The sequence below is a fragment of the Pseudophryne corroboree genome, chromosome 8 (assembly GCF_028390025.1).
Source record: "Pseudophryne corroboree isolate aPseCor3 chromosome 8, aPseCor3.hap2, whole genome shotgun sequence".
NCBI classification, from domain to species: Eukaryota; Metazoa; Chordata; class Amphibia; order Anura; family Myobatrachidae; genus Pseudophryne; species Pseudophryne corroboree.
The window spans coordinates 451046540-451062159 of NC_086451.1; positions in this window are offsets into that span (position 1 = coordinate 451046540).

The following is a 15620-nucleotide window of genomic DNA, read 5'->3' on the forward strand; positions in this document are numbered from 1 at the left end:
TTTGCATTTAATAGTATTGTAGTTATACATGTCGAGGTCAGAGCCGCAGAGAAACTGTGTCCTGTATAAGCCGACGCTTAGTAATGCTATGCCTTTGTGTGGAGGTTTACAACGACTGTATGTCCTGTATGCACTAATATAGACTGTAGATGGATACTGTCCGTTTGAGGATTCTTCCTGCTCTGCTCCCAGGTAACTGGCTGCAATACCAGAGTTACCCTGAGGAAGATAAGTGAAGAGGAACCAAAACGTTGGCAAAGTTATTTCATGGATATTAAAGAAACACACCACTAAAACACAATTGTATATTATGTTTATTTTAAAAGGTCTCCATCCAGTGACTGATCTAGAGGTTTGGATAAATGACTACATAGGGCCATTCCCAGCGTCTGGTCATTCAGAGATAGGCCTGGGCGCCCAAACCTGACATTGCGGTGTAGAATACCGTGTGCCGATTGGTCAGTCACAACAATTGGCTGGCTGGCGTAATGTCACAGTGCCGTAGCAGTGTTATGAGGGAAATAAGATGTATTTAAAACAAGGACAGTAATAAGATATACTTATACAGCTTATTGAACCTGTTCTAGTAGCTTCCAGGGTGCTTGCAATTAGCACAAATGACCAACTTGGTAAATTTAAAGCTGTAATACCACAAAAAACAAAGATTATTTTTTTTTTATGTCAATAACTGGTGAACTGTAAGAAGAAGTTTGGTAATTACTATGTTTTTTTTTTCCGGTCTGTTTCTTCAGATTGATATTAATGACTGCTAATTCTGCAAAATGTCCTTTGTCATTTGGTTACCATGGAAGCCACAGCCACATGACACCTGATGTAGTGAGTAGAGGAGCTTCGGAACGACGCCCCTCTTAGCTCTTTCACTGTGACATCCCCCTCCCCCAGCACTGCCATCACATGCCATGCTGACAGTCTGACCTCGTGAATGACAGCCAGAACCTTCTCTCCAGAGTGAATTTGGAAACGAATACTTTGTAGGAGGATTTACAAGACAAATGACTGTCAGATGTATACTTAAAGGTGCTAAGGGTGAGATGTACAAAACAGTGATAAGTGGAGAAGTTGCCCATGGCAACCAATCAGCTGCTCTGTATAATTTTATAGTATACAAATTATAATGTTACTTTCTCTATCGTCCTAAGTGGATGCTGGGGTTCCTGAAAGGACCATGGGGAATAGCGGCTCCGCAGGAGACAGGGCACAAAAGTAAAGCTTTTACAGGTCATGTGGTGTGTACTGGCTCCTCCCCCTATGACCCTCCTCCAGACTCCAGTTAGATTTTTGTGCCCGGCCGAGAAGGGTGCAATTCTAGGTGGCTCTCATAAAGAGCTGCTTAGAGAGTTTAGCTTAGGTTTTTTATTTTACAGTGATTCCTGCTGGCAACAGGATCACTGCAACGAGGGACAGAGGGGAGAAGAAGTGAACTCACCTGCGTGCAGGATGGATTGGCTTCTTGGCTACTGGACATGAAGCTCCAGAGGGACGATCACAGGTACAGCCTGGATGGTCACCGGAGCCACGCCGCCGGCCCCCTCACAGATGCTGAAACAAGAAGAGGTCCAGAATCGGCGGCTGAAGACTCCTGCAGTCTTCTAAAGGTAGCGCACAGCACTGCAGCTGTGCGCCATTTTCCTCTCAGCACACTTCACACGGCAGTCACTGAGGGTGCAGGGCGCTGGGGGGGGGGCGCCCTGGGAGGCAAATGAAAACCTTTTAAAAAGGCTAAAAATACCTCACATATAGCCCCAGAGGCTATATGGAGATATTTACCCCTGCCTAAATGTACTAAATAGCGGGAGACGAGCCCGCCGAAAAAGGGGCGGGGCCTATCTCCTCAGCACACGGCGCCATTTTCTGTCACAGCTCCGCTGGTCAGGAAGGCTCCCAGGTCTCTCCCCTGCACTGCACTACAGAAACAGGGTATAACAGAGAGGGGGGGCATATATTAATATAAAAGCAGCTATAAGGGAGCACTTAATCATAAGGCTATCCCTGTCATATATAGCGCTTTTTGGTGTGTGCTGGCAGACTCTCCCTCTGTCTCCCCAAAGGGCTAGTGGGTCCTGTCTTCGTATAGAGCATTCCCTGTGTGTCTGCTGTGTGTCGGTACGTGTGTGTCGACATGTATGAGGACGTTATTGGTGTGGAGGCGGAGCAATTGCCAAATATGAGGATGTCACCTCCTAGGGGGTCGACACCAGAAGGGATGCCTTATTTGTGGAATTACGGGATAGCATCAACTCGCTTAAGCAGTCGTTTGCCGACATGAGGCGGCCGGACACTCAATTAGTGCCTGTCCAGGCGCCTCAAACACCGTCAGGGGCTGTAAAACGCCTTTTGCCTCAGTCGGTCGACACAGACCCAGACACAGGCACTGATTCCGGTGGTGAAGGTGACGAATCAACCGTATTTTCCAGAAGGGCCACACGTTATATGATTTTGGCAATAAAGGAGATGTTACATTTAGCTGATACTACAGGTACCACTAAACAGGGTATTATGTGGGGTGTGAAAAAACTACCAGTAGTTTTTCCCGAATCAGAAGAATTAAATGACGTGTGTGATGAAGCGTGGGGTGCCCCCGATAAAAAACTGCTAATTTCCAAGAAGTTATTGGCTTTATACCCTTTCCCGCCAGAGGTTAGGGAGCGCTGGGAAACACCTCCTAGGGTGGACAAAGCGCTAACACGCTTATCAAAACAAGTGGCGTTACCCTCTCCTGAGACGGCCGCACTTAAAGATCCATCAGATAGGAGGATGGAAAATATCCAAAAAGGTATATACACACATGCAGGTGTTATACTACGACCAGCTATTGCGACTGCCTGGATGTGCAGTGCTGGGGTAGTTTGGTCAGAGTCCCTGATCGAAAATATTGATACCCTGACAGGGACAATATTTTACTGTCGTTAGAACAAATAAAGGATGCATTTCTTTATATGCGTGATGCACAGAGAGATATCTGCACACTGGCATCACGGGTAAGTGCTATGTCCATTTCGGCCAGAAGAGCTTTATGGACACGACAGTGGACAGGCGATGCGTAGAGGGGTTATTTGGGGTCGGTCTATCGGATTGGGTGGCCACGGCTACGGCCGGGAAATCCACCTTTCTACCTCAAGTCACTCCCCAACAGAAAAAGGCACCGACTTTTCAACCGCAGCCTTTTCGTTCCTTCAAAAATAAGAGAGCAAAGGGCTATTCATATCTGCCACGAGGCAGAGGACGAGGGAAGAGACAGCAACAGGCAGCTCCTTCCCAGGAACAGAAGCCCTCCCCGGCTTCTACAAAAGCCTCAGCATGACGCTGGGGCTTCGCAAGCGGACTCGGGGGCGGTAGGCGGTCGTCTCAAGAATTACAGCGCGCAGTGGGCTCACTCGCAGGTAAATCCCTGGATCCTGCAGATAATATCTCAGGGGTACGGGTTGGAATTAGAGACAGAGCCACCTCGCCGTTTCCTGAAGTCTGCTTTACCAACGTCCCCCTCCGAAAGGGAGACGGTTTTGGAAGCCATTCACAAGCTGTATTAGCAGCAGGTGATAGTCAAGGTACCTCTTCTACAACAAGGGAAGGGGTATTATTCCACTCTATTTGTGGTACCGAAGCCGGATGGTTCGGTAAGGCCTATTCTAAATCTGAAGTCCTTGAACCTGTACATAAAGAAGTTCAAGTTCAAGATGGAGTCACTCAGAGCAGTGATAGCGAACCTGGAAGAAGGGGACTTTATGGTATCCTTGGACATCAAGGATGCGTATCTCCACGTTCCAATTTACCCCTCACACCAGGGGTACCTCAGGTTCGTTGTACAAAACTGTCACTATCAGTTTCAGACGCTGCCGTTTGGTTTGTCCACGGCACCTCGGGTCTTTACAAAGGTAATGGCCGAGATAATATTTCTTCTTCGAAGAAAAGGCGTATTAATTATCCCATACTTGGACGATCTCCTAATAAGGGCAAGGTCCAGAGAACAGCTAGAGATGGGTTTAGCACTATCTCAAGAGGTGCTAAAGCAGCACGGATGGATTCTGAATATTCCAAAATCCCAATTAATGCCGACAACTCGTCTGCTGTTCCTGGGGATGATTCTGGACACAGTTCAGAAAAAGGTTTTTCTTCCCGAGGAAAAAGCCAAGGAGTTATCTGACCTGGTCAGGAACCTCCTAAAACCAGGAAAGGTGTCTGTACATCAATGCACAAGAGTCCTGGGAAAAAATGGTAGCTTCTTACGAAGCAATCCCTTTCGGCAGATTCCATGCAAAGGGATCTGTTGGACAAATGGTCAGGGTCGCATCTTCAGATGCACCTGCGGATAACCCTGTCGCCGAGGACAAGGGTATCCCTTCTGTGGTGGTTGTAGGAGGCTCATCTATTGGAGGGCCGCAGATTCGGCATACAGGATTGGATCCTGGTGACCACGGATGCCAGCCTGAGAGGCTGGGGAGCAGTCACACAGGGAAGAAATTTCCAGGGAGTGTGGTCGAGCCTGAAAAAGTCTCTTCACATAAGCATTCTGGAACTAAGAGCAATCTACAATGCTCTAAGCCAGGCGGAACCTCTGCTTCAAGGAAGACCGGTGTTGATCCAGTCGGACAACATCACGACAGTCGCCCATGTAAACAGACAGGGCGGCACAAGAAGCAGGAGGGCAATGGCAGAAGCTGCCAGGATCCTTCGCTGGGCGGAGAATCACGTGATAGCACTGTCAGCAGTATTCATCCCGGGCGTGGACAACTGGGAAGCAGACTTCCTCAGCAGACACGACCTTCACCCGGGAGAGTGGGGACTTCATCCAGAAGTTTTCCACATGCTATTAAACCGTTGGGTAAAACCAATGGTGGACATGATGGCGTCTCGCCTCAACAAAACACTGGACAGGTATTGCGCCAGGTCAAGAGATCCGCAGGCAATACCTGTGGACGCGCTGGTAACACCTTTGGTGTACCAGTCGATATATGTGTTCCTCCTCTGCCTCTCATACCAAAGGTATTGAGGATTATACGGCAAAGAGGAGTAAGACTAGTGGCTCCGGATCGGCCAAGAAGGACTTGGTACCCGGAACTTCAAGAGATGGTCACGGACGATCCGTGGCCTCTACCTCTGAGAAGGGACCTGCTGCAGCAGGGTCCCTGTCTTTTTCAAGACTTACCGCGGCTGCGTTTGACGGCATGGCGTTTGAATGCCAGATCCTAAAAGGAAAAGGCATTCCAGAAGAAGTCATTCCTACCTTGATAAAGGCAAGGAAGGAAGTCACCGCGAAGCATTATCACCGTATTTGGCGAAAATATGTTGAGTGGTGCGACCAGCGGAATGCTCCGATGGAGGAATTTCAACTGGGTCGTTTCCTACATTTCCTGCAATCAGGATTGTCTATGGGTCTCAAATTGGGATCTATTAAGGTTCAAATTTCGGCCCTATCAATATTCTTCCAAAAAGAATTGGCCTCAGTCCCTGAGGTCCAGATTTTTATCAAAGGAGTACTGCATATACAGCCTCCTGTGGTGCCTAAGGTGGCACCGTGGGATCTAAATGTAGTTTTAGATTTCCTCAAATCCAATTGGTTTGAACCACTAAAGAATGTGGATTTGAAATATCTCACATGGAAAGTGACTATGTTACTGGCCCTGGCTTCGGCCGGGAGAGTATCTGAACTGGCGGCTTTATCTTATAAAAGCCCTTATTTAATTTTCCATTCGACATAGGGCAGAGCTGCGGACGCGTCCGCATCTTCTCCCTAAGGTGGTATCAGCGTTTCACCTGAACCAGCCTATTGTAGTGCCTGCGGCTACAGACGACTTGAAGGACTCCAAGTTGTTGAACGTTGTCAGAGCCTTAAAAATATACATTTAAAGGACGGCTGGAGTCAGAAAATCTGACTCGCTGTTTATACTGTATGCACCCAACAAGTTGGGTGCACCTGCTTCTAAGCAGTCGATTGCTCATTGGATTTGGAACAAAATTCAACTTGTACATTCTGTGGCAGGCCTGCCACAGCCTAAATCTGTTAAGGCCCATTCCACAAGGAAGGTGGGCTCATCTTGGGCGGCTGCCCGAGGGGTCTCGGCATTACAACTCTGCCGAGCAGCTACGTGGTCAGGGGAGAACACGTTTGTAAAATTTTACAAATTTGATACCCTGGCAAAGGAGGACCTGGAGTTATCTCATTCGGTGCTGCAGAGTCATCCGCACTCTCCCGCCCGTTTGGGAGCTTTGGTATAATCCCCATGGTCCTTTCAGGAACCCCAGCATCCACTTAGGACGATAGAGAAAATAAGAATTTACTTACCGATAATTCTATTTCTCGGAGTCCGTAGTGGATGCTGGGCGCCCATCCCAAGTGCGGATTATCTGCAATACTTGTACATAGTTATTGTTAACTAATTCGGGTTATTGTTTAGGAAGCCATCTTTCAGAGGCTCCTCTGTTATCATACTGTTAACTGGGTTTAGATCACAAGTTGTAAGGTGTGATTGGTGTGGCTGGTATGAGTCTTACCCGGGATTCAAAATCCTCCCTTATTGTGTACGCTCGTCCGGGCACAGTACCTAACTGGAGTCTGGAGGAGGGTCATAGGGGGAGGAGCCAGTACACACCACATGACCTGTAAAAGCTTTACTTTTGTGCCCTGTCTCCTGCGGAGCCGCTATTCCCCATGGTCCTTTCAGGAACCCCAGCATCCACTACGGACTCCGAGAAATAGAATTATCGGTAAGTAAATTCTTATTTTAATGCTGATTGGTCGCCATGGGCAACTTCTCCACTGGCTCACTTCTCCACTCTTTTCACTGCTTAGTACATTTCCCCCTTAACCTGAGGAAAGAAACCTATGTGGGGTTGAAGCTTAGTTAAATCTGTAAAGTATATAAAAGGTTGGAGGCTGTTATTTTCCATTCTGCAGCTCACGTCCCATCCCGCCGTGTAAGGAAAGCTGCACAGACAGCGGGGCTGGTGGTGGATCCACTGAGGTAATTATGTTCTGAGCTTTTTCCTGTTTAGAATAGAAGGAAATGGGTTTATTTTGCTTTAGTTACAAAATTAGTGTCGTTATCCTTGTGTTGTGTACAGATATGGGTTTGTGCGCTGGGCAGAGTTGTGGGTAACGGGCCGTTACACAATGGGGTCACAACCTCCCCTGCTGTGCACCTCACACTGTACTCTCAGGTCTCTGGCACACCCCAGGATCACCCGTCTCAGAGCTGATTTTCTGCAGTTAGGTTCCTGTGTTTTATTGTCCTACAATTACTGGCAGGTCCGACAGTCTTCATGAGGCTCTCAAAGGGCTGACGTTTGCACAGTTTCGCACTTGCGTATCTGTGAGAAATCACAGTCGCGCATGATCTGCGTTTACCCCTTAAATCAGGCCCAAAATGGCAGACGTTTAGTAAAACAAAGAGCGATTCCTGGTTTCGCTGCACAAAGGGTGCACTGGCAAAACCATAGCTGCCAGCACCGGAACATAAATTGCGGGGACACATTGCGGCTGCGCGGGTGACTAAGGCTGTGGTACATGGTGTCCAGGTGCGCGCCAATGTACACTACAATCCATCCCCATCGGGGTCACTGACCTCCATTACCAGATGTGTGTTGCATCCGGTACCGTGTATACTGGGCAATAAATATTACCTGATGATGCCAGTGAGTAAAGGTGTGTACACACGGTGATATTTGTGATATGCCCGATTCTCACTGTGCAACAGGGACTAGGTATCGCAAGCAAAGATGACTGTGCTTGTGATAATGGCTTTGTCCAATTGGCTAAGTGACAATTTTGACTATGTTTTACACGAGATAGTCAAATTTGGCTTGCCTGCAGTCTATCTAGGCAGCGATACCGACCGCGCATTGGGATCGTAAGGTGACTTTCACCTTGCGATCTACACTAAGGCCCTCATTCCGAGTTGATCGCTCGCTAGCTACTTTTTGCAGCCGTGCAAACGCATAGTCGGCGCCCACGGGGGAGTGTATTTTCGCTTTGCAAGTGTGCGATCGCATGTGCAGCCGAGCGAGCGATACAAAAACATTTTGTGCAAAACAAGACCAGCCCTGTAGTTACTTATCCTGTGCGATGATCCTAGCGACGGAGGTCGTGGAATTGACGTCGGATACCCGCCCTGCAAATGCTTAGCCATGCCTGCATTTTTCCTACCACTCCCAGAAAACGGTCAGTTGACACCCATAAACGCCCTCTTCGTGTCAATCTCCTTGCGATCATCGGTGCGAATGGAATAATTGATAGAAGTATTGCACAGCAATGATGCTGTTTGTACCTGTACAACGCGCGTGCACATTGCGGTGCATGCGCACTATTCCCGTATTTTTACCTGATCGCTGCAAAAATCGGCAGCAAGCGAGCAACTCGGAATGACCCCCTAAGTTTCTTTGAGATTTTGACTATATAGTCAAAATCGCAAAGAAATATCTCACCGTGTGTACACACCTTAAAGCAACTAGTGAGAATTGTCCTCAGAACACAGGGTAATAGAAATTGTACTGTGCAGCTGATTAGCGCTGAAGGGTAACCTGGGTCACTGGTAATTAGGAACAGTCGGAAACGATACAATACTAAGAAAATTTAAGGCCCAGATTTATTAAGCCTTGGAGAGTGGTAAATTGCACTTGATAAAGTGCCAACCAATCATCTCGTGTCATTTTTCAAACACAGCCTGTAACATGACCGGAACTGATTGGTTGGTACTTTATCACCGTGCAATTTATCACTCTCCAAGGCTTGATAAATCTGGGCCTAATTATTAAGTATTTAGAATGAGGGTTAGTGATTACTTTCCGCCGCAGTAGATGGGGACAGGGGTATTGGAGCCGGGAAACTGCTCTATTTGCCACACACAGCGAGACGATAGCAAAAATTATTTAAAATGGGGGTTATTGACTTGGAAGACTGGTCTGTCACTGCTCCTGTTCTGTGCTCCTCTCATCATCATCTTTCCATACTTGCTGACCCTCCCGGAATGTTCCGGAGACTCAGTGGTGTATCTATCATACAGGGATATATTCGGAAAGACGGCTCAGCACAGGAGCTAGCAAAGACTCCGCCTCGGAATCCTCAGAGCAGTACAGGTGAGTACCCCACTGGAACAGGGCTGGGGAGCTGCGGCCAAGGCAAGCTGCACGATATGATGTGGAACAGTAGACGGCAAGGGGGAGCAGTGTTATGGTTACCGTTCTCCTGGGGTTAATCCCTGCTCAGTGATCCCCGTGCACCTTCCATTTCAGGTACTTCCTAACCCACCTGATGCTGAATGTTACGGTACATGGATGTATATGTGGTGAGATACAGTGCGGAGCCCCTAGCTGGCCTGCCCTCTAATGTACTGTGTCCTACCATCGTCATAGGCATCAAAGTGTTACAAAAGATATATTAAGCCCATCAAAAATAAAACCTTTACTCTGGGCAGCAGATCCTCTATTTACCGCTCTATGGTGCAGTTCCCTATAAATCCGTTGTCCCTCCTTCATAATTTCTTGCTGACTTGTGCATACTGTCCTAAAAGTTTTGTTTTTTTTAATTAATCTTATATATTAGCTTCTTTGTGTGCTGTCCAGGAAGTTCTTTATATCTGTCACGGTTGTTGGTACTTGTGGAACCGGACGAGGTCTAGTAGCTAGTTGGCTGGAGTCCATATATTCATATATGGCCTGCTCATACAGGCATGGCAGGTTCGGCTGAAGTCTACGGCTGGCCACAAGTGTTTGTACAACTACGGGGGACTAGAACACGGCAATGAAAGTGGAGTGACACTTGTGGTATAGATTGATAGCTGGAAGCTGGGATTGAACCAGCAGTACAGGATAGCTGGAAGCTGGGATTGAACCAGCAGTACTGGATAGCTGGAAGCTGGGATTGAACCAGCAGTACAGGATAGCTGGAAGCTGGGATTGAACCAGCAGTACAGGATAGCTGGATGCTGGGATTGAACCAGCAGTTCAGGAAAGCTGAAAGCTGGGATTGAACCAGCAGTACAGGATAGCTGGAAGCTGGGATTGAACCAGCAGTACAGGATAGCTGGAAACTGGGATTGAACCAGCAGTACAGGATAGCTGGAAGTTGGGATTGAACCAGCAGTACAGGATAGCTGGAAGCTGGGATTGAACCAGCAGTAAAGGATAGCTGGAAGCTGGGATTCAACCAGCAGTTCAGGATAGCTGGAAGCTGGGATTCAACCAGCAGTTCAGGAAAGCTGAAAGCTGGGATTGAACCAGCAGTACTGGATAGCTGGAAGCTGGGATTGAACCAGCAGTACAGGATAGCCAGAAGCTGGGATTGAACCAGCAGTACAGGATAGCTGGAAGCTGGGATTGAAGCAGCAGTCCAGGATAGCTGGACGCTGGGATTGAAGCAGCAGTTCAGGATAGCTGGAAGCTGGGATTGTACCAGCAGTACAGGATAGCTGGAAACTGGGATTGAACCAGCAGTACAGGATAGCTGGATAGGATACTCAGTGATGCAGGCTTGCCGATATCCTGGAGATGAGATAACCAGCGGTGCAGGTTTGCAGATATCCTGGAGATAGGAGTCAGGAAGTGCTGAAGTTGGTAATGCACAATCTCTTTAGGCAGGCAATTGCAGGAGCTCTCTACCGGCTTGAAGACAACAACGTACTGACAGCTTCCCAGTGCTTGGAGCTGGAATATATACCCATTGCTCTCTGGTGATAGGCTGAATGGATCAGATGTCAGGGAAACACTACCTGGTTGGAGAGTTCTCTGCAGAGTCATCTGATCATGAAATAACATGTACTACTTGAGGCTAGGCTTCAGAGTGGACTGAGGCCTAGCAGGCTGGGAAGGAGCCGAAGCCTAACTATTCTGAAATGGATGCTGTGATTGACAGCGAGGGATGCCAGATGGACCAGCAAATGGCGGACAGTGCTTTGGACTGCGCCGCAGGCAGGTCAAAGTGCAACTAGGAAGCGCTGTAAACCTCCGTTTTGTGACAATATCATTTAGGAAGAGTTGCAAGTTGGCATTCGGGGAGAAGTGGGTGTTCTGAGTAGAGTTGACCATTGATGGTTAGCCATCGATTTTACCATCCATGGTAGGGCCCCTGATGGTTTGCAGGTTTCTCCTTTATCCCCTCGGAGACACTGGAGCTATGACAGTGGAGTGCAGTTTTTTTTCCTTCATCCACTAGGGGACACTGGAGCTATGACAGTGGGGTGCAGTTTTTTTTCCTTCATCCACTAGGGGACACTGGAGCTATGACAGTGGGGTGCAGTTTTTTCTTTTTCTACGCAGGACTCCTGTCCACTGCATATGCGCCTTTATAAACCATCAGCCGTCAATGGTTTTACTTCCACCAGTGATGGCAGGGGCTTCTATAGACAACTACTAGCTTGAGTAGAGCCAGACACTCCCCTAGCCAGCACTATAATAATCCCCATGAGCAAAGTAGTAAACGCATCCTCAAAAGTTGGTATGTCTACCAATGCCTCGTGATGCAGAATTCATGATGTCTATGTGCAGTGAGTCAACAATAAGCTGTACTTGTATCAACAAATCCTTAGACATGCTTAAGATCAAATAATAACATGTGTGACATTATTTTGCTTTCATTTAAGTAGACTGTGAACTTTATTCAGTATCAGGACCCCTCAGTCTGAGCTAGTGGATAACCTATGGCTGTTCTTCAGCAGCTGGAGGGATCCTGAGCCTGTTGTGCTCTTCTGCCTTTCCAACGCAAGTCACATAATAATAGGTGTGCTAGGTGTCAGCATTTGCTGTAATACATAGCAACCAGGCAACTCAGTGGTTGCTGTGGGTTACACACAGACAGCTGGATAGGGAGTATCCCCTCACTGCTACAAGGAGAGTGCTACAAAGAGAGGCTACCATAGAATATCTGAATGCATAGGGAACTTAAATCTGGGGAAGACAGAAGGAGTCTTCTGCCTGACAGTTCTGTTACTGTAAGTATGCTGCCCTCTAGTGATCACTCCCAGAACTGCAGGTCAGCCCTGGAGGGCTCTCTGTGCTTCGCAGGCACAGCCCTAATCCCGAAGCAGCTGGAGTCATCCATACATGCGCTGTTGGCGAGTATACATTGGGCAGAGCAGATGTGTTATCATTGGAGACGGGGTAATTAATGGGGGTACTTTACACTGCTGTTGTGCATGGTTTATAAAGTCTGTGTGGTAATTTTGGGGGTCTGTTATTTTGGGTAACACTTGAATCATTAAGTGGTGAAATTAAAGTGAAATGCACTTTGACCTGGGTGCGGCTTATGGGCCTAATTCAGAGCTGATCGTAGATGTGAGAAAAAACGGGTGTAGTATGGCTGACCGTCAGCTTACCGACGCGGGATCCCGGCAGCATACCGACGCTGGGATCCCAGCGGGGAGGGGCGAGTGCAGCAAGCCCCTTGCGTGCTCGGTGGCGACCTGCGGTCGCCACGGGTTCTATTCCCACTCTATGGGTGTCGTGGACACCCACGAGTGGAAATAGTCCCTGTTGGTCGGCATGCCGACCATCGGGAAAGTGAGCCGTCGGGCTCGTGGAGGAGGTCATGTGACTGGCGGTCACATGAATACCACCCAGAAAAAACACATCTACGTTCAAACTCTCTGACATGTGGGGGGGATGCCCAGCACAGGGCTAGTCCGCCCCGCATGCCAGGCCTTTCGCATCTCACTGTGTGCGCACGTGCGGTGCGGCTGCTGCACGTACACACGCCTCACTGGGCTTCAGCCTGCGACCGCTGCAGTGACCGGGTCTGAATTAGGCCCTATGTCTGAAAGGGTCTACTGAGGTTATCAGTCCCTGGTCTACAACCCTGCTCGCTGTCGGGGTTTTTCTTGGGAACTGTAACCCGGATAGACGACCCATCTTAAGTCTGAAAAATATGACCGGGGTCACACCTAAAAGAAATTGAATGTCCGGGGCCAATAGCGGTTGGAGATGACACCAAACACCCACTGGATGCCAATGTGAAGGGTGATGACCCAGGTTGGCACAGCAGCAGGATATGTCGGGACGTGGCTTGGCATATGGGAGGGGGCGTGATGCAGTAAAATGGGCTGTTGGTGGGGGTGTGGCTGAATGATAGCGTCATCATAGCCACACCTCCGCTATACAATGCAGATGTTACCGGCAATGTCCAGCAGGGGGGGGCTTAGCTACGAGGAGACACGATTCAGCGCGAATCGCCCTTCCCCCTTTTGGTCTACAAGCGGGAGGGTTCGGGAGGTGTGCCTTCTTTTCCGGGTGGCCGCGAGTGCCACCTGATTTTTCGGGATTGCAGGCGTAGGCTGAGACACGCCTCATAAACGGTCACAACACGCATACATTTTGCATGCAAATGGTCGCGGGCTGTCAATTACTTTGAGAATAACCTCTCTCTGTGCCCGTCATCGCAAAACCATCACGGCACCTGCGCAGTACAACTTGGATGTATGTGCAGACAGCTAATAATCGGTTTTGCGTCCATTTTTGAATTAGTTGCTGTATTCCTTCCTTAGCAACCGCTGCAGCCTACACTACAGGGATAACCACTGAGCCACTCACCACCACCATATCCTGCTATAAAATTAATCCCACGGTGACGGCTGACATCATGGACATGCCTGGTACACTATGTACTCTCCTGTGGTCTATACAAAGTATTGGAACCCCTACCTGCACCAAATGGCACTAACTAGGTAAATGTACAGCAGCGCACATGGGGCCTAATTCATATTTATACACAAACCCAATGGTTTGCGTACAAAAACGATGTTTGGGGGTCTGCGGGTGCGCAGGACGGGTCTTGCGATGATGCTCGGAGCCCCCTTTCAGCCACAGTATGATTGATATGCTGAAGCGTTTTAGGGGCGGCACCCGGCATCGTTCTTCAAAAGAGGATGTTTGAAGGCGTGACGGGGTCCAGGGTCTGCATCATCGGATCCGACGGCCAGAGCTTCAGCTTATGCAGGCTGGCCGGCAGTGCTTAAAGTGGTCATAGAGAGGTGGTGGAACTCATAAAGGTATTGCGCGGTGCGCAGGCGTGCGCCCAATAAGGGGGCGTGGTCTAGAAATAAAGGGGCGTGGTCACACAATAGTAATAATGCCCACAGTAGTAGCACCCGCAATACACATAATGCCGACAGTAGTAGCGCCCCATAGTACACAGTTCCCACCGCAGTAGCGCCCCTTTTACAATGCCCACAGTAGTAGTGCGCCTTATGCAATGTCCACTGTACTGGTAGTGGCAACAGTGGTAGTGCCCCTTATATAGAGCCCATAGTAGTGGTGCCCCTTATGCAATGCCCGCAATAGTAGTGCCCCTTATGTCCCCAGGAGTGATGCCCCTTATGAAGTGCCCCCTTTACAGTGCCCACATTAGTAGTGCCCCCATTAATAATGCCCTTAATGGTAATGGCCCTGTATAGTATTGTCGCCTGTAGTAATGCCCCCAGTCGTTCAGCCCATGTAGTTTAGCCCCAAGTAGTAATGCCCTCCTGTAGTTTAGCCCCAAGTAGTAATGCCCTCCTGTAGTTTAGCCCCATGTAGTTTGCCCCCAGTAGTAATGTGACTCTGTAGTTATGCCCTCGGTAGTGATGCGTCCCTGTAGTTTAGCCCCATGTAGTTTGCCCCAAGTAGTAATGCCCCTGTAGTTATGCCCCCACTAGTAATGTGCCCCTGTAGTTATGCCCCCAGTAGTAATGTGCCCCTGTAGTTATGCCCCCAGTAGTAATGTGCCTCTGTAGTTATGCCCACAGCAGTAATGCCCCTGTAGGTTTGCCCCCAGTAGTAATGCCCCTATAGTTATGCCCCCAGTAGTAATGTGCCCCTGTAGTTATGCCCTCAGTAGTAATGCGCCCCTGTAGGTTTGCCGCCAGTAGTTTGCTTTCAGTAGCTTGCCCCCAGTAGTAATGCCCCCAGTTTTAATGCCCCTGTAGTTATGCCCCCACTAGTAATGTGCCCCTGTAGTTATGTCCTCGGTAGTAATGCGCCCCTGTAGGTTTGCCCCATGTAGTTATGCACTCAGTAGTAATGCCCCCAGTAGTAATGCCCCTGTAGTTATGCCCCCACTAGAAATGTGCCCCTGTAGTTATGCCCTCAGTAGTAATGTTCCCCTGTAGATTTGCCCCATGTAGTTTGCCGCAAGTAGTAATGCCCCCAGTAGCTTGCCCCCTTGTAGTTAGCCCCTGTAGTTTAGCCGCCTGTAGTTATGCCCCCAGTAGTAGTCACACTTACTAAAAAAAAAAAAACATACTTGCCAATCCCCGCTCCCGCTGTGATCCTCCTGGCGTCCGCTTCACTCCGCTCCCGAGCACTATGAGAGAGACGTCATGACGTCTCTCTTCATAGCGCGCACTGAGCGGCGCCTGGCTCTCCATGCACAGCCGGCGGCAGAAGTACTGAGCTTCTGCCGCCGGCTGTGCATGGAGAGCCAGGCGCCGCTGATAACACAATCTCAGCAGGCGCCAGGCATCTCCCTGCGGCACCGGCACACATCGGGTTAGGTGAGGCGGAACTGCATTCCGTCTCCAAGTTGAACTGACGAAACGCAGTTCCGCCCCGTTCTGGCTCACTTTAACCCCTGCTGGCCGGTGCCTGAAACCATTGTGAATTGCGACCATTGGTGATCCGATGCTGAATCCTCCGATATC